General features: G+C 36.8%; 1 pseudogene; it reads left to right on the plus strand.

Moving 5' to 3' along the window:
- The window catches only part of LOC144371246 (uncharacterized), a 213,824-nt pseudogene that overhangs the window by 65,766 nt on the left and 134,746 nt on the right, over nt 1–13,312 (plus strand).

A 13,312-nucleotide genomic window follows, 5' to 3' on the forward strand; every position in this document is an offset into this window, starting at 1 on the left:
TGTACCTAGCACTGGGCATGTGTGCAGCCCCCAGCCAGAGTGAAAGTTCATCTGCCTGCTGTTTAGAAAGGAGAGGCTGCCTTGGTTTAGAGGACAATCGGAGGGCAGCCTTGCCTTTTCACCTCTTCCAGAGGTCCCTTCAAAGTCTGTGGATCTGTCAGCGCTGAACCTGACAGAGCTCATGAACGGAATTATGTGCAGAGCTTTAAAAGGTATTACAAAACTCTTCAGTACATAGCAGGTGCTTGACACACTGCAAAGACTTCAATGAATAAATAAATAAATGAATTGATAAACAAAGAAGAATTTTGAGAAATAGATGGAGTAAGTAATGAGATACTTAGTATTCTTTAGTTTCTGCATATAATGTAGAAAGGAGGATTCCCAGGTTTACCAACTTGCTGCATGGGCAGGTGTCTACATCTGCATAGGTTCATTACCACCATTTGTTCATGGGATGTAGTAGAACACATCCTGGCTCTGGCTCCCACATAGGGATGCCCACTTCCTCTTGGTGCACAAACCAACCATGTATTGTCATGTCACATTTTCTTGAATATATGAGTTTTGTGTTTTCTAGTCAGCTTGCTCCTGTCCAAACTCTTAATCCTATTACTTAGTGAAAAACACTTTTGTGCAAGGTCTGGTAGGAAATCATGCTTCACCCAAGAAACTTCCTCTAGAAAATCACTGTCTGAAGCTCCTATAGCAGGACTTTCTCATTTAAAGTGCCAACATGCTGGGTCCTAGAAAGCCACGAATGAATGGAGGTGGCAGCTGTTTAACAAGGAGCATAGTAAGAAGTTATATTGACCAATGGTGCCAACATGCCAACCAATGCTCCTGTTCAAATCTTGCCCAGACAAAAAGTTCTCAATGATTCTATTACCTAGATTTTTGTGAAAATCTCCCAGTCTACCCCCATCTTCCCTCTTAGCCAAGTGGGCTGAAGGAGAGGTTCTTTATAAAGCACTTCATCTCTGTTGACAACCTGTGGTTTGTAACCCCACCACTAAGTTTGATATTGAATTTTCAAATTCTAAAATTATGGAAATCTGCACTACATATCTATGGGTCTGCTTCACATCAGAAGGATTGGATACTCTGAAACAATTAGATGAAATAATGAGGGAAAACCCAGAAAACCATTATTCTATAATGTAGCCTTTCATATCTCTTTGCTTCTGTAAAAGGGGTCTGGTGAAGTGTCGGAGGGAGAGACCACGCAGAGACTTACTTCATGCAATTGCAGAGGGGCATTTATTGGGGATCCCTTCCAGCGCGCTGGGGCTCTGTGCTCACTCAAGAAGGGAGAGCAGCCCAGAGCCCAGAGCAGAGGTCAAGCAGAGGTTAAGTACACTTTTTGGAGAGGGTGGGGGGCTTTGCATACATCAGAACAAATCATCATGAGGCATGGGAAAATTGAACAACAACTCTGAGTCAGGATTAGTACGTACATTGGCAGGAACAATCTGGGCAAGGGTGATTGGTCATTTCTAAGCGGGGTACAAATTTAAACTGATTGGTTTTGGAGCCTAGATGCTTATGTGCCATGCTACCTGGGGCCCTTAGCTATTAAACAAGCAGGGAATCAATGGAGATATTTACTGGGCAGTTCCCGCATTGTCCTAACAACGTACAGAGATTACAGGATCGGGGGTAGCAGAGGAATTGTAACAATAGACTTTTACAATTGTAACAATTGTCTTTTACTTTTTAGCCCAGGCCTTGTAATCTAGAAGCTTTACAATGCCTAGTCTTTTACACTTTAACTCAAGCTCTTGCAGCTTGGAATCAGCTTAGAAATTTTACCTTTACACTGCTAGCAGAGAAAAGGGTGAAGAGAGGGCAATGGAGGGAGAAAGGGGATTATAACAAAATTTTAACAAAGTTTTCTGCTTGTATGTAATTGACCCTTTATGGATTACTTCATGATTAGTAATTTTTCTCTCTATGATTATTAATATTACATGGTACTTTGAAATAAATCAAACTTGTAAAATCTATTCTGGAAATTCCAAATACAGTCCATTTTCCCCTGAATCTCTGAATGATAAATTTAAGCCTCCTAAACCCTTTGCAGATTTCACAGCCCTCCTGGTGGACATCGTTGGAAATTTTACCAGCTACCTCACAGAGATCTTTAAATCAACCTCCATCCTCTCAGGTGGGTTAATTTGATGGTTCCTGGCAAGCACGAGGTTGACACCCATCCTGGGGCATAACCAGGCTTCACAGGTCTACCATGCTCCCCTAACATGGGTCGGGCTGCTGTGAACCTTCATATGAGCCTCATTGAGATCATTCACATGTTCCAATTTCTGATATCAGCATTGGGCAGCTCCTTCTTCAGTCAGAGCTGTTCTTGGGGCCCAGAAATTGGAAAACAAATTCAAGGCTAAAAGTTAGGAGAATCTCGGCAGATTCCAGAAAACAGCTTCTGGTAGACAGCTGTCCTCCACTTTCAAAGACGAGAAAAAGCTGAGACCCAAGGAGGTTGAATATCTTGCTTAATGTTGATGCCAGAATTCAGATTTAATCTTCATGGAGCCTAAGTCAATGTTTTAAAAGCAATTAAGAAAGACATGCCTTATTTATGAGGAGGCTTAATGAATCCCCCAAGGAAATCACAACTCCACCAGAATCCACTTTGAAAGGCACAGATCTGAATGTCAGCCCAGAAGCTGTTCTCAGCAGCCTGGTGATATGGTGATCTATGGGGAAGCTGCAGCTGTGCAGGCAGGAGGGAGGGAGAAGGGGAAATCTCAGTAGATGTCATTAGGTGCCTGCGGCTCTCCCAGCACCTTCTAGATCCTCCTCTCACTGGATTCTCACTAAAACCTCATGGGGTAACTACTGCATTTAGCCACACTTTACATACAAGGAAACTGTGCTGTGGTGTACAGGGGCTGAGCAGTTTGCCTAGGATCACTCTACAAAGACAGAATTCTACCCAGGCAATCTGGCTCTTGGCCTGTGTTTTGGTCACTATACTGTTGCACATGATGCTAGTAACACATAAACACAGCTGTAGTCATCACCCTGGCTAAGGACAAGCCTCCTCTCTCTGCCAGGCCCACATCACCTTAGTGGGTCTTCATGACAATCCTCTAAGCAGCATGCAACCACATGTCCTCTGTCCCTTAAGCAGCACCCCCAGGAACAAGTATACTTAGGAATTCAAAAGTTTTCAGATTTTGAAGGTCTAATGGAGAGTCTATACCATACTGATACATAATACCTCTCTCCAGGAAAGCCTGTGGTGATCAAACACATGACTATTCATTCAGCAAAATGTTTGCCCTTGCACTAAGTGGAATAGGTAAAGACTATACAATCTCACATCTGTCAAGTCAGGTTTTACCACCAAGGTCCTACAAAACTTTCCACCTTACGAGATCTGGGGACTAGGAAACTACAAAAATACGATTATGAAATTTGATTTTTTCCCTTATAAAGGTGAGTGAACTGAGTCCTGGAGAAGTCAAGAAGTTCAGTCATTTATAGAGTACATAGCTAGTAAGTGGCAGAGTTGATACTGTAGCCCTGGAAGCTGATCCCTGCCACCCAACTGTGCTCTTAGCCCTACATTGTACTGCACCATCTCCTGCCTCCTCAGCCCCACCAAACAAACAAACAAAAGTAAATCAGAAAATCAGAGCTGCCTTATAAAAAGTTAGTTTTACTTCCCTATCTCGTCCTGAGCTAGGTACTTCCAGCTCAAATTTTATTTCAACCAGATGTACAGCTGCAAACCCTTTGCTCACCTGTCCTGTGATGGCTCATTTTATAGTGAGTCAGACCAATGAATCTGACTGCCTCTTCATCTGTGTGATGGCCTGAGAGTCAGGTGAGCCATGGAGCCCTTGCCAGCTCTCTGGACTGGGCAATAAGCACAGGTCTCCAGGGGACCAGTCTAAGATTCCCTCCTGTTGGTGTGACCTTTGTGGGGAAAAATCTCTGACTTCTGGGAAATTGTGGAGAATTCCCCCATGATCCACTACACATTTACCAGTGAAGCCAGATTTAAAGTTAGGTAGTCAGTGTAGTTAGGTAAATCGGGTCTAATATCGAATGAAATCTAAAATGGAGGCTATGCTTAGAAGGATTCCGGGAAATGCAGGACAACTCATGGAATGTTAAAGAAGTCCCAAGAAAAGCCCTAGGCCCAAAGTCAATCCCAAAGGAATGTTAATGAACAGCCCCAGCAGATTTGAAGATAGCCCATCACAAAGAAGTGTTAATTAAGACCTTCCTGCCCAGATTACTTCTTTGGCCCACCTGTGTCCCACCCCTCAGGCCTTCCAACCTACATTCCATCACCAAAACTATAAAAAGGGGAGACAACCACACTTCCACGGATTCCACCTCTTGGGTCCCCTTCTTCCACCGGGAGAAGTCTTTTCTGCTGTCCTTTAATAAATGCTGTTATTTTTGGTTCAAGATATGTTCATGTTTAATGGGGGAGGATTTGTCTATCTTTATAATTTTAGTAAATTATATTTTACTGCTATTGTTTTGCATTTATCTGGTGCTTACCTCTCTGTTCTCATTGGTTTGTGATGAATTTCCAGATGATTAAATGGTGATCAAAAATTTTTTGGGTTAAAGTGCTGGTATCTATGCATAAGTGCCATACAAATAAAGATTGTCTGGAGTTTAGACAAATTGGAATCCCTGAATCCTATCAATGGAGAAATTTAATGTTGCACCTTGCTTGAAGGAGTGACTTCCCCAACCCCAGTTCCCTTTCTCCTATCTCATGTCATGGAGAGCGATTGTCCATGGTGATGACAGAGCTGAGAAGGATGTTTGGTGACTTTCTCTTTGTAGAGGATTTATGTTTGGGGTTTGTCTGAGCCTAGCCCATCTGTTTGCCATCTATGAATTTGGCTCCAGGAAGTGATATTGCAGGAGCTTGTGATTTTGTTTGTTGTAAAGACCATGTATAATGGCACAGGCTAGCCTTGAACTTGCAACCCACCTGCTTCAGTCCCATGAATCACTTGGATTACAGGCATGTACCACTGTACCCAGGGCATACCTTCCAGGATATAGCTAATTCCCCAAGAGTCAGCCATCTCCCTAGCATGCTCACCTTATGCAAATTAGGCAATCAAATTCTCACACCACCAGTCCCCTATTAGGCACCCAGCCTCACAGGCCTCTTTTTGCCTGCTACAAGCACAGCAGGTCCAGGTACCAAAGAACCAGGGTTGACCCCTGCCAACTAGAGCCCACTGAAATGACTAAAATATACTAATCCTAACTAACCTACTTCTGCTGCCTTGTCGTTTCTTCCTGCACAAATACAGTAAAGTCTCTTTCCCATGTTCTCCATCACCTTCCACCCTCTCTGCTCCTAACCAACCCTGGTACTTCCCTCATGACCCTACAGTGCTGTTCATGGAAAACTGTAGCTCTCTGTGACAGTCTATCTATTTCTGTGAGTCTTCCATATCTGATTAAGACAAACCCAAGGCACTCTTACAATAATGCCAAATTTGTAAAGCTTCTCCATAGGGCTAGGGCAACTGCATAAATAGCTTTCAACACTGAGCTTGGGTCCTGCAGGTGCACCAGATTTGCCCATACTCTGAAGGAAATTACCTCCTTATCACATGGAAGAACTGTCATAGAAGAGTAATGCAGTATTATATTAATAATTTGCAGACTTTTATCTAATCTGCATTCATGAACAGATTATTAGTTTTAAAAAATAAATGGTTAATCAGTCTTTGATCATTGTTTTGATTTTTTTGTTGCTGTTGTTTAAATGTTTCTTATCATACTTTTAAAGCTGACAGAACGGATTGAATGTTGATTTTCTTGAAAGTATTTTGAAGATAGCTTTATAATGGCCTGTAAACTTTGCATATATATGTAGATTGATACATATTCTTGATTTGAAAATATGGTATATTATTACTGGTTTTATACAAAATACTGAATAGTAAAATTGTATAATTACATAATTAAAAGTATTACCCCCAAAATGGGAGTGGCATAAGTTTAGGAGTCTTCTGAAATGTTATTCAAAAACATGACCTGATTTTATTTTAAATAAAAATCATTCATTTGTTATATTCATTAAGACAACTTTTTTACATGAAGAGTTCTCACTCCAAAAAATTCCCATTCCTTCTTAAAAAGTAAATTTTTATTCTTATTGTTTTTATACCTTCCCTTTTTATTGGGTAGTGATAAATAATTTATTCCCTGCTCCACTGAATATTCTAGGGTTTGGTGAGAATACATTCTTAAAATAATGAAAATATCAAGTTATTCCAGTTACTACACTGTGGTGAATATGCTCCACAAATATATAAAATTTTACCAAGCTGGGGAAAATAGCCATAAGCAGTACAAAACAATTTCTGATAAATTAGGAAAGTGAGGAGAAAAACATATCAAATGTTAGAACATTAATTAAAATAGTCAATATAAACATTTATATTCAAAATTTTAAAATTACTCAAGAAAAAAAATTGGATAGGACCAAGAAAAATAAATGAGCCATTTGTATAGATACTTCTATTTGGTTAAAAGTTAAATTCTTATCAGATGTTTTCCAGAAAGGAATTGGAGGCAAACACACATAATATCACCAAGACCCTGAAATTTGGCTCATCACCTATCAGCAAAATTCATTGTAGTCTAACATTTTTGGAATAGTTAAAGAAATTTGCCTACAGTGAAAAATTTGCTAAAATGTAAAATTTGTTTAATGTAACTACAGACTTGTTATTCCCATGTCGCTAGTGTTCTTTTTGATTCACATGCTTACACTAATAAGAAAAAATGAAGTTTTAAAACTCATTTAAAACAGTATATTCTGTCTGAGCATGGTGGTGCATACCTGTAATCCTGACAGCTTGGGAGGCTGAGACAGGAGGATCACAAATTCAAAGCCAGCCTCAGCAAAAGTGAGGTGCTAAGAAACTCAGTGAGACCCTCTCTCTAAAAAAATACAAAACCAATATATTCCATCTTACTCCATTTTTTTTCTAATTATTGAGAAAGTGGATATAGCATTTCAAAATAACTCAGGATCTTTATGAAAATTACTAGATATTTTACTTGTGTTGTTTCACCCAGTACATTTGTGAAAACTGCAATTTAAGAATAAACATTGATGTTCCATTTTCTAAAGCTATCTTAAAACAAAGAGTATTGTGCTGATAGAAGTGTGAGAATTTCCTCAGGGTTCATGGAGAGACTTACTAGGCAAGATATATTAGCTTTCTGATCTACAAAAGACCCCAGGATTCATCAAAATTAATTTCAGTCAGCCACAATGGTTCATATCTGCAATTGCAATAACTCTGGGGTGAGGCAGGACTATTGCAAGTTCAAAGCCATGTTCAGCAATTTATTGAGGCTCTGAGCAACTTAGAAAGACCGTGTCTCCAAATAAAAAGTAAAATATGGGCTGAATATGTGGTTCAGTGCCTAAGTGCCCCGGGTTCAATGCCTGTTACCGAAAAAAAAAAAATCAATTTTAAACTACACTTAAGACACAACTATCTTCATCATTTCATCATAATTAGCTTCTTAACAAATAAACCTAAAAAGTGATAACTATTTTTATTGTCCCACAGGAAATACTTGGCAGGAATTCTTCGGGAAAGAAAGGTCCTTATAAATGTTGCAAGAAATCCTTTGATACAACATAGTTCCCCTCATAGAAGACAGGTAGAATTGTTTTATTTGTGACCAGAAAGCAATTGCTGAAGTGTCCCTTCCCACAATATACATTATAGAAAGAAAAAAATTTAAATGGTTAAAAACACCCTGTTGAAACTTTCTTTCTGTTATACAGCACACTTAATGTTTTTCAAGCTTTAAATATGAATAGGAGAAATCTTGTGTTTTGTGTCCTGGATTTTATAAGAAATTCTTTTAATACCATAATGATCTTACTTTCTGGAAGGTAAAAATATAATTGAAGACATCAAACATATCTCTATTTCCTTCACTGAAGTGTATGAACAAAAAAAATAGGGGGTGACAGATTCACTCTGATGTAAGGCATAGTTCACTATGCCTAGTGTCTGGCACTTGTAAGTGTTCCTGTTTTACTATTATTATAATTGTCTCTTGATATCTTTTTTTATTGCCAAGAAAATAAAACAAATAAATAAAAACAAAAACCCATAATAGACTCCCACATACACACACAAAGACAAAAAAATTACCAAAAATTCTAATAAATTTAGGAAAGATTGACAGATAGATCAGAATAAACCAAAAGGTGAATGAAAGGAGAAAACCATAAAATAAGCAGAAGACTGGGAGTAGAACGTGACAGGGTAAGATTGGGAAAGAGACATAAATGTGCACTTAAGACACCTAAATGTCAATACCTGCTAAAACTGGAGATCAAAATATGGGCTCTCTGTGCTTCTGAAACATCCATGTATTGATACTGGGTGGAGGAGCAGTGCCTAAAGTTCTCTATAGAAACTACTCAGTCCTGATTGAGTGGTATGACAGCAGGCAGAAACAATACATGAAATAAGGGGCAGGGCTTGTTCCAGAAGTTTATTTCCAAACAGAGGCTTCATTTCCACACTGACTAGACCTGCAAGCAGCAGCATGGCAACCCAATCCACATTTTTAGTAGTTCGATAATTGTTCACTATACAACTCCTTCAGCTTCTTTGTACATTTTAACATTTACATGATAAAAGTTGGAAAAATATGTCTTTGAATTATCCAACAATTTTAACTGTTATGCAAAATTTAAATACTAAAAGGTTATACATTGTAAAAGAAATTCATATTCTTGAATATGGTGAAGACAGATACCTACAGAGAACAGAAACCACCAAGCACTGGCCCATGGCTTCCCAAGTTTCTGAACTCTCTCACTTTCTGTACTCGCTTGCCTGGGGACCAACAGTTTTGAGAGTGAGGGCAGTCCATGGACAGTGCTTTAAGCTGTGTTTATACTGTTTTTTTCCTAATGTCCGTGATATTATGAGATTAATATTTTTAAGAGGATAAAATTATATTTATAGTGTATTCTATATGTGTATGTCCAAGGCCTTGTGTTAAATCTCTGTCATCAAAAATGTAAAATAAAAACAGGAGATGGGCATAGTGGCACACACAGACAGGTAAGTTCACACCTGCAGTGGAGTTTGAACAAATGTCTCTGTGCCTACTTGGGGTCTGCTCATAGATTGCTACTGTTCACCCACATATTCTGTATGGTTCTCAGTCACTCCCTCTCACAAAGGTGACTTCTGACACCTTTGAAGATCCTAAAAATTCATGCACTGCTATTAATTTAATAGAATTTCAACAAATTTAATATTTTGTTTTCATCATTGTTTTATGGGTTATATAAGATGTTAACACAATGAGAAGCTGGTTATACAGTAGACAGGAGTTTTCTAGATTGTTTTTCCACCTTCTACAAATCCAAAGTAATCTTCAAATAAAACTGGAAAATAGAAAGTTAGATAACAAGGTGGAAAATTATTTTTAAGTTATGACTCATGAAAGACCAATATCCTTAATTTTTGAAGATCTCCTTCAAGTCCATATAAAAATAATGCTCTAATGAAGAAAGGATTGAGTGATACCAATAGAAATCACACACACAGACAAAAAAACCATAAATGGATAAAAATATATTAAAATGTTCAATCTTAATCAAAAAATGCAAATTACATAATGTAATGCTTTTTTCATCTAAGAAGTTGGCAAAGATTTCTTTAAAACATTTAGTATAGTTTTAGGATATAAGAAAGTGTAAGCATAAAATCTAATCATCTCAATATTTTTAGTAATGTATCCAAGTTTTGATCATCTCAGTGATTTATCCTAAGACTTTTAACTCTCAACAGACACAAAGTTTTAGCCACAATGGAGCACCACCAATAGTAAGAACAAACATTGGAAACCGTTTCTAAATAGATTCTAACATGAGATAGATAAAATAAATTATAATTGTTCCATTAATGGAATAGTATGCAATCATTTTTAAATGACATTACATGAATAGACCAGCACAGAGGGATTTTTTGTATGAATAGACCAGCACAGAGGGATTTTTAGGGCAGGGATTCTTCTCTACATGATACTGCAGTGGTGGTGTAGGTCATGCACATTTGCCCAGTCCCAAAGCACATACCAGAGCAATAGAAAACGCTAAGGTAAACCATGAACTTTGGGTGATCACTGTTTATTAATATGGATTCAGTGATTTTAATAAGTACACCATTCTAACAGGGCATATTTCTAATAGGGGACACTAAGCATGAGGAATACGGGGGAAGGTGTGCCATCTTTATAATCTCTGCTCATTTTTTCTGTGAATTTAAAACCATTTCAAAAACTAAAATCTAGTTTTTAAAAATATCATTACGAAGAAAAAAAATAGTGATAGGAAACATAATAATATTTTTGAAATGCACAAATTCTAACAGAAACCTTTTCCCTTGACTGTGTCATGCTTTTCTGTAAAAAGAAATAAGTTTTTAATTTTAGGTTTAAAAGAAATAGCATGCTGTGGAAAGGAGGACAAGAGGACAGAGAAGTCATAGGGCAAACCAAGTTGGAAAGTGAAAATAAAACAGAAAAATGTATTCCAGATGAGTTAAGAAAAAGACAGAATGAAGGTAGAAAGTAACTGGTTAGAGATTCAGGACTGAGTCATAACTGGAGAGTAACCACCCGAGATACATTAGCTCGATAAGTGATGTATATGATGGGAAAGTCAGCTGAAGGATGAGTTATGCAGAGAAGAAAGTAAAGGGAACTTCAGTTCCAATTTTAGATTTCCCTAAGATCTCTTCATTCAGTTTCCTGCAATTATTTCAGAATATGAGGTCAACATTAAAGTATTACTAGTATATCCATTTTACAGACTTTTAGCAAATTTCATGCAATGTAATTTATGAAGTGCTTAGCACAGTGCTTCACATAAAGTGACCAAAAATAATGAATATATTTTTAAATTATCACCTTATCATTGTTAGGATGATTATTATCAAATTGAGGCTCAAATAAGTTAACTGACTCGGGCAAGGCCACCCAACTAGAAAAGAATCTCTGCTCAGACTTGTATTCTAATCTATATAACTCTGAGAGCCTTTTCTCTGTTGCCTGTTTTGAAAATTGTATGGGTGTAGTATACCAGCATCGGGATGTGAAAAAATGAAGTATTGCAACTCTACCCAGCATGGGAATGTAAAATTGCTATTCCAATGTATTTTTGTATAAATTCCATAGATGTTTAATTCTGAGCATGAAGACTCAAGGAAAGGGTGGCCAATAGAAGTATCTTCCATTGAGTAATCATACATTTTAGTTAGTATTTTTTTAATTTAAACTGCTGTTAGCTTATAATATCACTAATCTGCCCAAGAAGATATATCCCACACTTATCATTTGTTCACTCAACTAATAAATGTTTTACATCAGCATATACCACGGTCTAGACTCTCACATTACCAAAATAAATTAGACTCATGATCCCTCCCATTACATCAATTAACCAACTAATATTCACCTTTTTCTTCTTATCCCTCTTTCCTATGTCTACTTGCTTAGTCAAGCAATTATTCATTACCCGTGTGTTTAGGATTGTCACAATGCTCTTACATTATTTATAGTTAAGTTTTATTCCTGAATTTGATAATATAGATATATTTCAATTATTTTTAAATGATGGAGGCATTCTCTTGACCATGATGTACTATTTATGCAATAATTTCTCTTTCTCCAGATCAGATACACCAGTAGAGCTGGTTTCTTTTCCACACTGCCCCACACCACACCATCCAAAACCAGCATTTTTGTGTCTCTATCTGCCTCCTCAAACTTTTCATTTTTTCTTTCCTTTAGTACTTTTGGTTTAGTGATATTTTAGGGTTCTCCTGCACTCTGTCCTTCCTAGTTTAATAATACTTATTTTGTGTTTAAACCCCACATCCTAGTCATACTCTGATTACCCACTTGTATTTTGATTATATTGCAAAATTTATCACTCTTGTTTGCTTTCCAATTCGTATTCCACGGTCTTGAAGCTTTATTTCTGATTTGTTTGCTTTAAATTTTTTTAAATTTGTTTTAATTAGTTATACATGACAGTATAATCCACTTTTTTGTTTCTTTGTTTAGAATGTACTTTGCTCTATCATGTATAATGGAGTAAAATTTCTCATTGTTCTGGTTGTACATGATGTAAAATCACACCAGTCATATGATTATATATGCACATAGGGTAATAATGAATGTTTTATTCTACAATCCTTCCTACCCTACCCTCCTTCACTCCCCTCTAAGTAATCTGAAGAACCCCATTGTGAATTAGCAGCCACATATCTGAGAAAACATTGGGCTTTTGGCTTGGGGGGATTAGCTTATTTTACTTAGCATGATATTCTCCAACTCCATCATTTAACAGAAAATGCCATAATATCATACTTCTTAAAGGGTGAGTAACATTTCATATATTTTATATATATATATATATATAGATGTTCTGTTTTATTAGAATAAGTTTGGATGTATTTCTCTTTTGCAACTATCTAAAATTCCATTGGTATGATTCTACCTTCACGATGCATTATTTTTTAAGGACTAGAGTTCCTACATACACATTCCCTCAGATGGGGCAAATACATGGTACCTATTGTTTGATATCTTGAAAATTAGGCATAGCTTTGTCTCATCCAGAGAAGTTAATGTCATGCTTGGATTGAAGTTCCTTTTGTTAATAATTCTCTACCAATTTTTAGTTTCCTGTGGTTTAAATGAGAATCAGATATTGATGTAAATTTTATTCTTTGTAGGTAATTTTCTTGTCTTGAAATTTCTTAATTATTCTTTTTATTCTTGCAATTGTTAAATTTTATTACAATATGTTTGGATGTTTTTCTCTTTTGTGACTATCTAAAATTCCATTGTACCTTTCCACTTGCATAATAAACTAATAACTTATTTGGTGGTTTCTTCTCTTTTCTCCTTTGTAAAATCATTATTTTAACATACTGGCTATACTGGATCTACTCTCAAATACTCATGTCCATAATAGCTTTCACTTTGTGGTACTTTGATTTGAGATATTTATTCCAGGTTTAAGCTTAGATAGTTGTCATATCCTTTATCTTCTTTTATTTGCCTACATACTTAGTTCCCATGATGTGTTTATAAATATATTTTTATTCAATCCATTACTGCTGTTTTTTTTACATATTTTAAAAGTAGTTAGTGTTCTCCTTTGGCAGTACCACTCCTCTAAAACAATTTGCCCTGCCTCCTACTTGTTCTTTCTCAATTTGCTGAGAATTTTTTG

Source organism: Ictidomys tridecemlineatus, chromosome 16 (genome assembly GCF_052094955.1).
Source record: "Ictidomys tridecemlineatus isolate mIctTri1 chromosome 16, mIctTri1.hap1, whole genome shotgun sequence".
Lineage (NCBI taxonomy): Eukaryota > Metazoa > Chordata > Mammalia > Rodentia > Sciuridae > Ictidomys > Ictidomys tridecemlineatus.